The following is a 12,074-nucleotide window of genomic DNA, read 5'->3' as shown; positions in this document are numbered from 1 at the left end:
AACTTTGAATAATATGAGAGTTATTATGAGGGAAAACGAAAAAAAAATATTTAGATTTAATTTTACCAATATTTATTTAAAGACGCCTTTTATGTGCAAGAATTTATTTCATGACCTATTTTTAAGATGATTTTTTTTCAGTAAAGAAGACTCTCTTAGCTTTATTTTGAAAAAAAAAAGACCTGCACTATTGAATAGTAAGGGAATTAAAATTACTCAAATCCTTAGTATGAGTCTATGACTGTTTATGAATGCAAGATAGATCAGATTTACAGTTGAACCTTTCTGTGTCAAACTCAGATGTGTCAAACAGTCAAGTAAATCTTGTAAGGTATTTTGTCTGTATTAGCTTGTTAGTCTTTTTATCTACAGAAATAGTTAAGACTGACATTACTTTTGGTTTATAAGGTCAAGAACCTCATTGACTGAGTATCACAATTATGATAAAGTATGATTATGTGCTTTTCTCAAATTTTTATCTGTCTACAAAGGAATTGCATTTAATTTTCATCTTTAAACCTTTGTCTGAATTTCTATGTTAAAATAGTTTTTTTTGTATTTTTCAATTATCTGATGTCTTTTGTCTGAATGTCTATGTAAAGAAGTTTTATGTTCCTTCAGTTCATATGAAGCATTTCATTTCATTAGGTAGATTATCCAATAACTCTTCATATTGTAGATCCTTACAATTTATTGCCTTAATTAAAGTGAAATTAACAGATTTACAACTTCCTGGAAGACATATGACAATTGCTAAGTGACAAGATACAGACATTGAACTGAATGCTGTGAGCCAAAAAACTATTGATTATAGAGATTATCGGTGACAAATTAGGTCATTTATAACAGTAATTGACAGAGTGAATACTGGCATTTAGGTCAGATCCGATCAATAGAGGTTGAACTCCCTTTGACGGTACGGTTTAGTTTACAGCATCATTACTCGATATTGATTCCGTCGCCAGATGATTTACTATAAACCAAAGTCATTAACGCCAATGCCCGTTTGACATTTTATTCTGGCATAATTGGATGTACTTGTAAATGCAAATGAGGCAGTCTTACGTCTTAGAAAATGGTTTTAAGCTCCGTTGACGTAAGTGCTGTATATGGATTTGGTTAAAATGTGTTATGAATAAAAGACAATGTATAAACAATAAGATAATTGACTGGTTTGATTCACTACTCGTTAATTGTCTGTCGCTATTAGTTAACATTCATAAATTATAAATGTAGAGAATGCAAAATCCTGTTTCAAATTGTTATATTTGAACATTGTTGTGAATTTTTTATGAAGATGAGTATTTTTTACAGAAAATGTTCCAAATTTGGATTTTTGTAGTATTTTCCATGAATAATGTATTAAGTGTTGATCAGTGTTGTTAGTGATGCGTAGGCATCCAGATCCGAGTGTTTTATTTAATTGTTCCTCCCAATTAAGGCATGTAATAAGCTTGTGTATTCTTGTGGTTTTGTGGGGGTGGATATATTAGATTTGAAATCCTAATTCAAGGTTAAAACGTTCTGAAATTAACTCTTACTTCTAATTATGCACTTAAAACAAATTTGCTTGGTTAGAAATATGGAGACAAATAAACAATTTGCAGCAATGGATTTCAATTTAGTAGATTCTTAAATGTGACAAACATACAACTTGCAAATAAACTGTCAAAGCTAAATCAAAAATTGAATTATTCAGATTTTCCCCAATTTCAAGTGAAAATGGAAACAGAAAACAATGTTATAACTTGAAATTCTTTGGTGTAAACTTGCAATTACCAGAAAAGTAACTTGAAATTTAACATTTATGAGTTTCTCTGAAAGAACAATATACCCTGAAATAATATTTCGTCATTAGATATGTCATATATCCCATGTTTTGAATGGAGAAGTGATATAGATACAATGGATAAGCGTTGATTCTTGAAAAAGAAACCATGAGCCCGGACTCAATTCAAACTTAATGAAATTAGGCACACAAAGGAAACAAAAGAATCTAATATGGTGAGCCCATTTCAGTGACAGATTTAGGAAGCGTTGATTCTAGAAAAAGAATCCACGGTAAATGAATAGGCTGACGTCACCACAATGGTTTAAGAAAGAATATGTTGTATCAAACCATTACACAAATTACTGTGTTCACAAGAAAAAAGCAAAGGGATTGATTTTTCATTGCTGTCCTTCATCTAAAAGTCACAATGATCCCTTCAACATGGATATACAACTCAGTGTTGAAGATGGAGCCTACAACTGGTTATATCTTTTTAGTCAACACTTTTAAACAGGTCATTTTGTTTTCAATTTTATATTATTTATAGTTTCTTCATTAATGTAAACATAATCAACATAACACTATTTTTACCCATGTGTTGAATCGGATATATACAGTGTTATGAAGTTTAAACGAAGACCACAAAAGTAATAGAAACTATTGGCTTTTCTTCAACCAATTTCTTTCCAAGTATCTTAATTAACAACAATTTATCATCATTTATTGTATTTCTATAGGCTGTATCAATTTCAAGTCAAGTAGTTTGATTTGAAATCTTAAACCATATATTTATAGATGATTCTGTAAATTCTGAATACTTTTATATGGGTTTAAAGTCCTCCTGTAAGAAAAGCGGACAATTGTACTATGAAAATTATGTAATATAAAAAGATTTTTTTTCGCAGATACTTTTTTTTCATGTATAGCCCTTTTTTAGCAGACTTTGCAGCAATTATTTTCAGATAGACAATCAACAAAAACATTACAAATTTTCAGATAGACAAACCACAAAAACATTTCTAGACCTTCTCTTCTGCTACATGTATATTTTGTTGATTGTCTGTCTGAAAATATCCCAGCCAATTTATAAAGTCATTGAGAAGGTCTAGTAAGGTGTTTTTGGGTTGTTAGTCTGAAAATATCCCAGTGCAATGAAGTCATGGGGGAGATCTATTAATAGGTTTGTGGCTTGTTTTTCTGAAAATACCTCAGCCCAACAAAGTTATGGAGAAGATTTAGTAATATGTTTATGGGTTGCCTATCTGAAAATACCCTAATGCAAGAAAGTTGTGGAGAAGATTAAGATATGGGTGTGTGGTTTGTCTGTCTGAAAATATTCAAATGCAGCAAAGTCACAAAGAAAATCTAGTAATGTGTTGTGTTTTTGTCTGAAAATATCCCAATAGTAAAGTTTTGTCAGGGTTGTCTGTCTGAAAATATACCAGTGCAATAAAGTCATGGAGAAGATTTAGTATTGTGTATGTGGGTTGTCTGTCTGTTTTAGTTTATTATCTTTCTGAAAATATCTCAGTACATCAAAATTATGAAGAATATATATTACCATGCCAGAAAGCAAGTAATGGCCAAGTTTAATTAATTTGTTTTGACTTTAATGTGTAGATATATATTGTGTACAGTTATTTGTACTATCATAACCCTAACTCAAATTACCATTTGTTTGTGGTCAGAAAGTACGGGTAAGTTAAATACGATTTTTTTCTGGTATAAATAAAAAATTGCCTGTTAATGTTTGATAGCTAATGTGGTGTCAACAAGAAATTTCCTATATTTTAAGATCATAAAGTCTATGAGAAAAATGTAAAGAAATTAATTCCCCTCATTTGCACCTCATTTCTGTTACACTTGACCCTATATTCACCTCTTAAAACAACAAACACAACTTTCCTGATCCCTAATTTCACCTCTTCCTTATTTATTTCTTTAGTAAGATAAGATGAAAGCCAATCTCTCACACTCCCTGTCTGTGCCTCACACTGTCTGATCAATACTATGGATGAGTAGGCATATTTTTTGTGGCCAACCAATCTCTGGTTTACTACAAACATAAGATAGTGGCCTAGTTTTCACACAGCTGTTGTAGTGAAATGTCTGTTTCGTCAACACCCCAGGTAAAGTGAAATAACTTCATATTGGATGATCATATTGGGTATTACAGCATATTATATGTGACCAAATCAAGTAAGTTAATTCATTTTTATTATGTTATATTCATAAAAAAATTTTTTTTAAGTGAAAATGAAATTTTACAACTTTGTTTTATTTTTAGCTCAGAAATATCATGTTGTCATCCATGGGGTACATAAGGTTGTATGATTCAGATATGAAACCTATTCCTAAAAATTGATTTATATTTAATGAATTGAGAATTTAAGTTGATAGTTTTTTCTTATCAATACTAATCAATTTCAGACACCTGTCACCTGATGTTATTTTTAGAAAAGTTGTAAAACCATAAATTCAGCATTTATAATCATGCAAATTAGTAACTGAATATCACCTGCTTGTAAATAAATGATATTAAAATGGCAATTACAACATTTATGAGTAAATATTTGCGGCAATCTGACACACATACACACATCAAATTGTTGACATTAATATTTGAATTGTGTAAAGAATTTGAATCGGTGGTACTGAATTATTCCGAAGGTATAACAATTGACAGATATCACATTTTATTCCCAGCCGAAATGTTTAAATTCTAAAGTCCTAAAAAGTCATTTGAATGACATTTATTTTAAGTCCTTTACAGCAATGAATTTTTAATGAGTTTTAAATCAATTAGCTTATTGATTTCATTTCCTTTGCCCGTTTTTAGGTGTCTTTTTAAAACTTTGGTTTACTTCAGGAAATATGTGCAAAAACAAGTAATAAACTTTTTGTGTAACTGTACAATAGTGGTAGCCCTTTTCAAAGTTTACCCAGTCTGCGACCCTGGTTTTTGTAGAAGTTCATTGGTTTTGACAGTTGATTGTAACTTTTTCATGCCCTGTTGGAGCTATCTGGAATTGAATAAAACATGACCTGTCCAAACAGATCAAACATTGTAAACTTTTGGAACCACCTTGCCACTTAGAACTGAACATTGCCATGGTCATTTGAAGATGTGTGATGTCAGAATCTTAGCTGATGATGCTGCCAACCCATGTTGGTTGGCACTCATATGAAAAAGTCAACACTGTAGAGGGGAAAAGGGGGTTCATGGATTTGATCCCTAGCTATGTCAAAATAATGTCTTAGGATAAAGTGACATGTCTTCGTGGAGGGCTGTTACCGTGGTAACTAGCGCTTATCGGCTCAGAGTGTCCATCTAGTACAAAGTGAGGTCCATAATCATGTCACCTTACCATGTTCTTGTTCTGGTTCACATAGTTTTACCTGAAACAAATTATTTGAAGAATCCCAATGCATTAGCTATGTACTGGAATCCTTTAGGTTCCATTTTTTACCCTCTTCACTTGCCCTTCCTTGGACTTGTTGATATCTGATCAAGACATTGGCAATATTATGCAATTTACCAGTTATTTATACATGTACCAGTTCTTTAGATCCTTTATTTTCCATTGGATTAAGATTAAATACTAGACAATCCATTTTACATGGTTTTCAGAGATGATGCTTTTTTGTGACTCCTAAACTTTGACCTTGTCCATGACCTTCAGTGTAACTTTTAACAAATGTATAGCCCTGTTCATGACAATACATGTCGTTAAAGGTGACCCTGTATTGGAGCAGATTAGTAAAAGGAATACCGGGTAGTAGAAAGCTTCATTCCCATATATATATATCCTTTTAATGTGTTGTCATTGATTGTACACCTTAAGCATACATTGCATACATTCATATTTATATTTAATTTAATTTTAAAAACTGATTTATATTGTCGCACTGGTATAAATGTGGGCGGCATATCATGTTGTCTGTCAGGATAGAGGTTTTTGACAAGTTCGTTCATGATTTTACAACAAATATAAATCATATACATATAAGAAAATGTCTTAACATTATGGCTTTTTGATTGACATAATTAATAACCGAGAAAATTGTTTACTTATTTTTATTTACAAATATTTTATTGGCTATAACTGTCAATTTTATAAAAATTTACATTTTTTGTAATTATATGATATAAATTAATGTTGGAGCTTTAAGGTTTTTCTTGAGTACTCAATTTGAATATATCATGTATATAACTGCTAAACAAATTTTGTGATTGGTCTTTAACTTATAAATAGCAATTGAAGTTGGGAAAAAGCTCTTTTGTTAAACGCACTGGCTGAAAAAATTAAGAGGCCCATTGGAACATTTTCATAATCCTGGACCCACATGATGGGCCATATCTGCCAAAACCAATCATTAACTGAGCAGATTAACATTTCAATTGCCATGAAATCAAACTGAAACAATAGAACTTGAATGTTCATTTTACTCCTTATATGTGTATTACATGTATATGTGTATTACATGTACATATAAATTAGGAAAGCCTCTATTTGAAGTGTCATAAACAAGTCCGGAGCAGAATGTTGAAGTCAGTTACCACATCCTGCCAAATAGACAAAAATTTGTGAATTACCGATCGGAATGTGATCATTTGGAACGGATACAAATACACGGACAGATACAGACATTTTTCCTGATTAAATTGCAGTTGTAACACTGATAGTTTATAAAGTTGTAGCGGTAGTGGTACATAAATGTTTATCGTGACTGTCGTTGCTTAGTAAAACAGTAATATCTATTCTGTTTAAAAGGTGGGGGTGGTGGGTGTTACTGCCTTATTTAAATAATTGTACTTGGTTGTTTGCACGGATTAAATCAAAAACAAACTTAAACATTGATAACAGAAATTCTCTTGAAAACGAGTAAAAAAGTTGTCTGCGGTGTAACATATCATACATATTTTGTAGGTTAAGTCTATAGCATTTTCTGTATGTCTCTTTATTTAACAAGACCCCTTGTGCCTTCGAGCTCATATAAATGTGGAATGATTTGTATAGGAAGGTATTGAGGAAAGACCACCATAGCACCTTGCTTACTAAGGAAGTATACATCTATGATCTAGTTGCTTATACATGTAGCAGTCGACCATTCACCCATATGGCTTGTACAATTTGGTTAGGGCTACTTAAATGTCTGCTTTTCTTGACTAGAACTCTTTATATTGGCTACAAAATTACTATGCCAAATTTTAACTTGAATCCCTGAATAGTAATGTCAACTTTCAAAATACTAAGATGTATACTGTATTTGTTTCCTGGAGAATACTACCAAGTCCCCACGTCTTTAGACTTTAAGGAACTTTAAAAAGTGACAGTCTTGTACCCACTTCCACTAAAAAAATATAAAACCGACTTTTCTGCACTGTTTAATTTATCATGTAAGTACGGGCTATTTTTGGGTGCATGATAATCTATGGTTATTGAACCTGTTTACAGAATGCACAATTTATTATAAATTAGATTTGGTCAAGCATTACATCTTGGGGGTCCTGCTTGAACTTTAAAGCCAATAGTAGCATAGTGCAACTTCAAAGAAATATTTATGGCAGAAATGTATACAAAAGTATCTAATTGATGGCAGTACTGTATCTTTATTGTTCTCTTTTATCTTACTTAATTAACTTGTTAATCCATCATTGTGTTGCACACTAAGGTGAATTGATCGTATGATCCTAGAAATAGTTACTAAGGATCAACTTTGCTCATAGAATCTGTGTCAAATTTACTGAAAAAGAGTTTCATAGGGACACTGTTAGTCTGCTGGGACAAGATTAAAGATAAAAATATTTATCAGTTTGAAAAGAGGAGGTAATTTTTGTGTTGGATAAGGGCATTGGTAAAAAATATCCTTTGATGGCCTTGTTTATTTGGATGGCTTTCAGGGGTTATTTCTGTGCTATAGCAAATGACCAAGCATGCAGTCTCACACAGGAACAGTCTGCAGGATGATTTGTCTCCTTACTTAAGATACCTCGTTCTGACCGTTAAAAGACCTGAGTCTATAATGGTCAACTCCAGAATTCATTTTATTATTTTTTTTATTTTTACAGAGAAATGTTGGTCAGAAACTTTCTGATGAAAGTAACCAGCTGATAAATCATGTTAGGTTGGTAATAAACCAAGTAAAGGCAACAAGGCCTTTCATATGAAAAAAATTTCTTTAAAAGTTTTATCAGGTTTTTTGTGATAAAGATAAATTGTGAATCTATTGTAAGAATAGCAAGCCAAATCAAAACACTATTGTTTTTTTAGACTTAAAAAAAAAGTGATTGGAAACAGCTTTTACTGAATAAGTACAGGTCAATTAGATTGTGATTTCTTTGTGAAGATGAAAGCTGTCTTTATCCTGCTTATATATAAAGTTTAAATCTATTTTACCATGTTAGTTTTTTAAAGAGTCTGATGTCATATAGCTGTGTACTTTACAAACATACAAGATTGTGTTACGATAAAACGCCTTCCACAGTTTGTGTATACAAAGAGATATATTTAAAATTCTGTTAAAGACCAGTTTTGTTAGTTGTAGTAACTTGTAGAAGTAGTATCAAGAGGCACTGAATTCTTTAAATATATTTGTTGTGATTTTAAACGATAAAAATTAATATTCTTTTGTCGTCTCAGAAGAGTTAAGGAAATATTGTAAAATGCTGAGATATGCATTTTTCATGGTTCAGTTGTAGTAATACGAGAAGTCAGACACTTTACACTTAATTTACCTTTTGTTCATTCGTCAGTATTTCATGATTCCTATCTATTTGTTCGAAACCACAGGGAGATCTAAAACAAAATTCGTACTTTTGCCAAACAAAGGTATTTTATGCCAGAGCCTAAATTTTATAAAGACCCATGTTTTACCTAAGGCACAGAGTGCATAATACATTTATTATGAAATGCAGGTTAAGGCAGGCCAGCCGATTAAAGTTCATAGTGAACACAAGGTCTAGGGTCTGTATACGTAGTAATACATAGTAATAGACTAAATATTTTGGGCGACTAAATGGAAGATCATAGAGTACATAGATAACATTGGAATGTGTGTCCTATTGAGATGGAATACACAGTCAGGTTGAATGAGATAATTAGGTATTATCCCATTGATATTCAATGGTACAGTAATAAGAAAGAATGAAAGAAATATGTTCCTGTTTACATTCTTGCCAGAATGTGTGCATCACAATAGCCCAGTAAATTTTGATATGAGAATAATGTTGTCCAATTTTATTGATAAAATGCAGGTATATGTTGGATTTTACAATGAGCTGTTTTATAGTGTAAAGTTAACAAGGTTTCAGAAATTTGTGAGTTGGTCTAGAGTTCTAGAGTTCTTGCTCTACGTACATGTATATACATGTACAAAATTGAACATGTACTTCAAGTTAAAAAAATATGATTGGGGTGGGGGAAGGAGGTTTAACGACCTGGACTGGCTATAAAGCCCTTGCACGATCCATAAAAAATGAATAGGCGTCAAACTTTCAATGTAAAGTAAAGGAGTTCAAGATGTAAGGTTTCCCTTTAACTGAGAGAGTTTATTTAGAGTAATAAAGGTCAGAATACGTATTGACCCTTTTTTCTGACTTAAAAAGAGTTGGAGCTGAACATGCCTTCTTGCACCTCAAACTTCCTACAAAGTAATCATTCTTTTCACATGCTGGTTATCAATTTTCAGGAATTCAATTTGTGTTGAGAATAGATTTATTGATTTTAATCTTTTTGCATGTTATTTTCATTCATACTCTCAGCAATCCAGGTGTTTTTAGCATATTTCAGTTCTAATTTTATCAAGCACCAGATTTAAAACTTTATATTTAGCTGCTGATATAATTCTGATATGACTGAAAAATGCAGTAAAAATGCAATTTAATCTAAATTCTGCAGCAAAATTTTATATTGATACAATCAATAAGATAAGTTTTAAGTTATAAAAAAGATTTATTTGATAATATATTATTCATCGGGTTCCATTCATAATCATACCCTATATTTACGCAAATAGCTAACATAGTATTAGAATGAAGTTATTTTGCATTAATAAAGTTAAGCAAGGCATTCAAACACGTTACCCCATCAGAATAACTTATTAAAGAATGGGGCGGAGTTTGCACTTTCAGAAAAAAAAAGGTCAAACAGATATAGGGGTTTCAATTGAATAAATCTCATAAATTTTGAAAATAAAGCTATATATTTTGGGAGAAAGGGGCTGGGAGTTCAGATCCTTACTTGAAAGTAAGTACTTTTTTTGTGCCCCTAACTATTTAGCAACCTTTCTGGTTTGACCTCTTTGACGATCATGTTGGTTATTTGTACATAGGTTTAAAATATTTACAAATAAAGAAAAACCTGTTACCATAGAAACTCAAAAGTCTGAGATTTTATAAAAGTTATGAATTTCAAAAAAATATCAAACATCAAATGAATTTTTACACAGATGTTGGTTGTGTGTTTGTGTTTAAGTGCTAGATGTTATGTTGCAAATTACATGAATTTTAGGAGAGCTTACAGTCTTTAAAATCAGTCAAAAAGTTAACAGGTGAAACAAAAGAATAAAGTACAAAAATGTACCTTTAAAGATATTAAAATTGTCAATTTTTTTGAATACTTTTTTAATACATCGCTAAATAACTTTGGGACATTTATAAATTCAGTATTTGTGGACACTTACAATAGGTAAAGTCACAGTATAGTTACATTGCCCTATCTCGAGTTACTACAGATGATTTTATCATCAGATTTATTTTTGGCAACTACAACTTCTACTACTACAGACACCATGTGGGTAAATATTATCCTAAATACAACTGACGTGAATCATACAAGTCATGTTTTATCTATGTGTATATATGAATCACTTGTAGTAAACACAAAAGGACAGTCAATTTAATCTGGTTTAGATCAATATAACATAAATAGTCTTATGTAAAGCACCAGTTGGTAAATTTCTTGTTTTCGCAGTTTCCATATCGTCAAATTTATATTATCACTATTCAATATTTAACATGTGATGTGATTGCAAGTTTGTTGGGCGTGAAAGTGAAAGTTGAGAAATTTACAAGGATTTTTACACCTTGACAATAAACAGAAGCTTCTGTTCTGCAGTTGATCATTGGGCGTCAGTCCTTTTGGCAATTGATATCATGAATTTAAAGGAGTTTAATTAAGGAGAATTTCTTCAGTATTTACTGTTAAGATTCCGTCTATACTGTTCGAAATTTGTTCAATGCAAAAATCTTGAACAAGGAAGTAAGTTACATTAAGAGGATTGAGTACAAGATTATAGGATTTATAGCAAAGCCAGAGAAAGTAAGTGCATTCCGTTTCATACATTTAATTTTATCGCTCATTAGCGATATCTGAGTTTGTGGTATATGAAGACATGTGTTGCATGCAAAGTATAAAATCATTATTTCGATCAGATTTTATTCTCTTAATTGCAAGAATATGGAAGCTGGAATTTTTTTTGAAGTTGTATATTTGCAAATGAAAGCATAAATAGAAATTATTTCTTTAAAAGTGTCTTGTAATTGATATTTTCTATTTGCGACTGCAAAAAAATTTAAGGTACCAGTTTAACTGCACCAAATACATTTATTTTCTAGTCCAAAACCTTATACAAATGTTGAATTGCTGAGGACCAAATGTGAGGCTAAATTCAGAAAAGGAATCTGATAGATACATCCCTTTACTATAAAATGATTTCCAAACTTTTGGAGGCTAGCAAATTTCAAGACAAAAATGATAAATTGTCAGCAATTTAAAAAGATCATTATTCATCACAAGGCAGATTTGAAGGCAGTGTTTTATACCCGCCCTAGGGATAGAAAAGAAAATCGTTGCTTTAAGTAAGACATTCATACATTTATAGGATCTATCTCTTACTACCAGAATCTTTTACGATACATGAGGCATGTATAAGTAAGAGGGGGATAGGGCCTTTATCGGGACCTCGTGATGGAGTGTTTTTAAGCTGGGGATTTCTGGATGTCGGGATTTAAATTCGGGACCTAGGGATTTCATTTTTTTAAGCCTGGGAATCCAGGGATTTCAGGATCTTGACCCCTACTACCCCACCTCATGTAAACAATTGAAAGATCTAGTTCTACTGTATTTAATCAATAAAAGTGGAATTAAAGCATGTCAAAAGTACATACATGTATAGTGTTAAATTTTCAATCAGGATGAAGATGTATAAAATTGATTATTTCATCATAATTAGTGGTTAACTCATCACACAAAATTTATTAGGATACTCAGAATCTTAAAATTGTGGTGACAAAGGGATT

General features: G+C 31.5%; 1 protein-coding gene across 5 annotated transcripts in view; it reads left to right on the top strand.

Moving 5' to 3' along the window:
* The window catches only part of LOC143079636 (uncharacterized), a 66,010-nt gene that overhangs the window by 21,874 nt on the left and 32,062 nt on the right, over positions 1-12,074 (top strand). Inside the window, exon 1 of one of the 5 annotated variants that reach the window (XM_076255083.1) lies at positions 3,766-3,900. The exons of 1 other annotated variant lie outside the window; for it this stretch is intronic. The gene's annotated coding sequence lies outside the window, so the exon portion shown is untranslated. Of the gene's footprint in view, positions 1-3,765; positions 3,971-10,671; positions 11,095-12,074 lie in introns of those variants that run through there. 3 more of the 5 variants (XM_076255077.1, XM_076255080.1, XM_076255084.1) reach the window with 3 other exon arrangements.

Source organism: Mytilus galloprovincialis, chromosome 6 (assembly GCF_965363235.1).
Source record: "Mytilus galloprovincialis chromosome 6, xbMytGall1.hap1.1, whole genome shotgun sequence".
In the NCBI taxonomy this organism is placed as follows: domain Eukaryota; kingdom Metazoa; phylum Mollusca; class Bivalvia; order Mytilida; family Mytilidae; genus Mytilus; species Mytilus galloprovincialis.
Note: the sequence above shows the minus strand (reverse complement) of the source record. Positions and strands in the feature narration are given on the sequence as shown.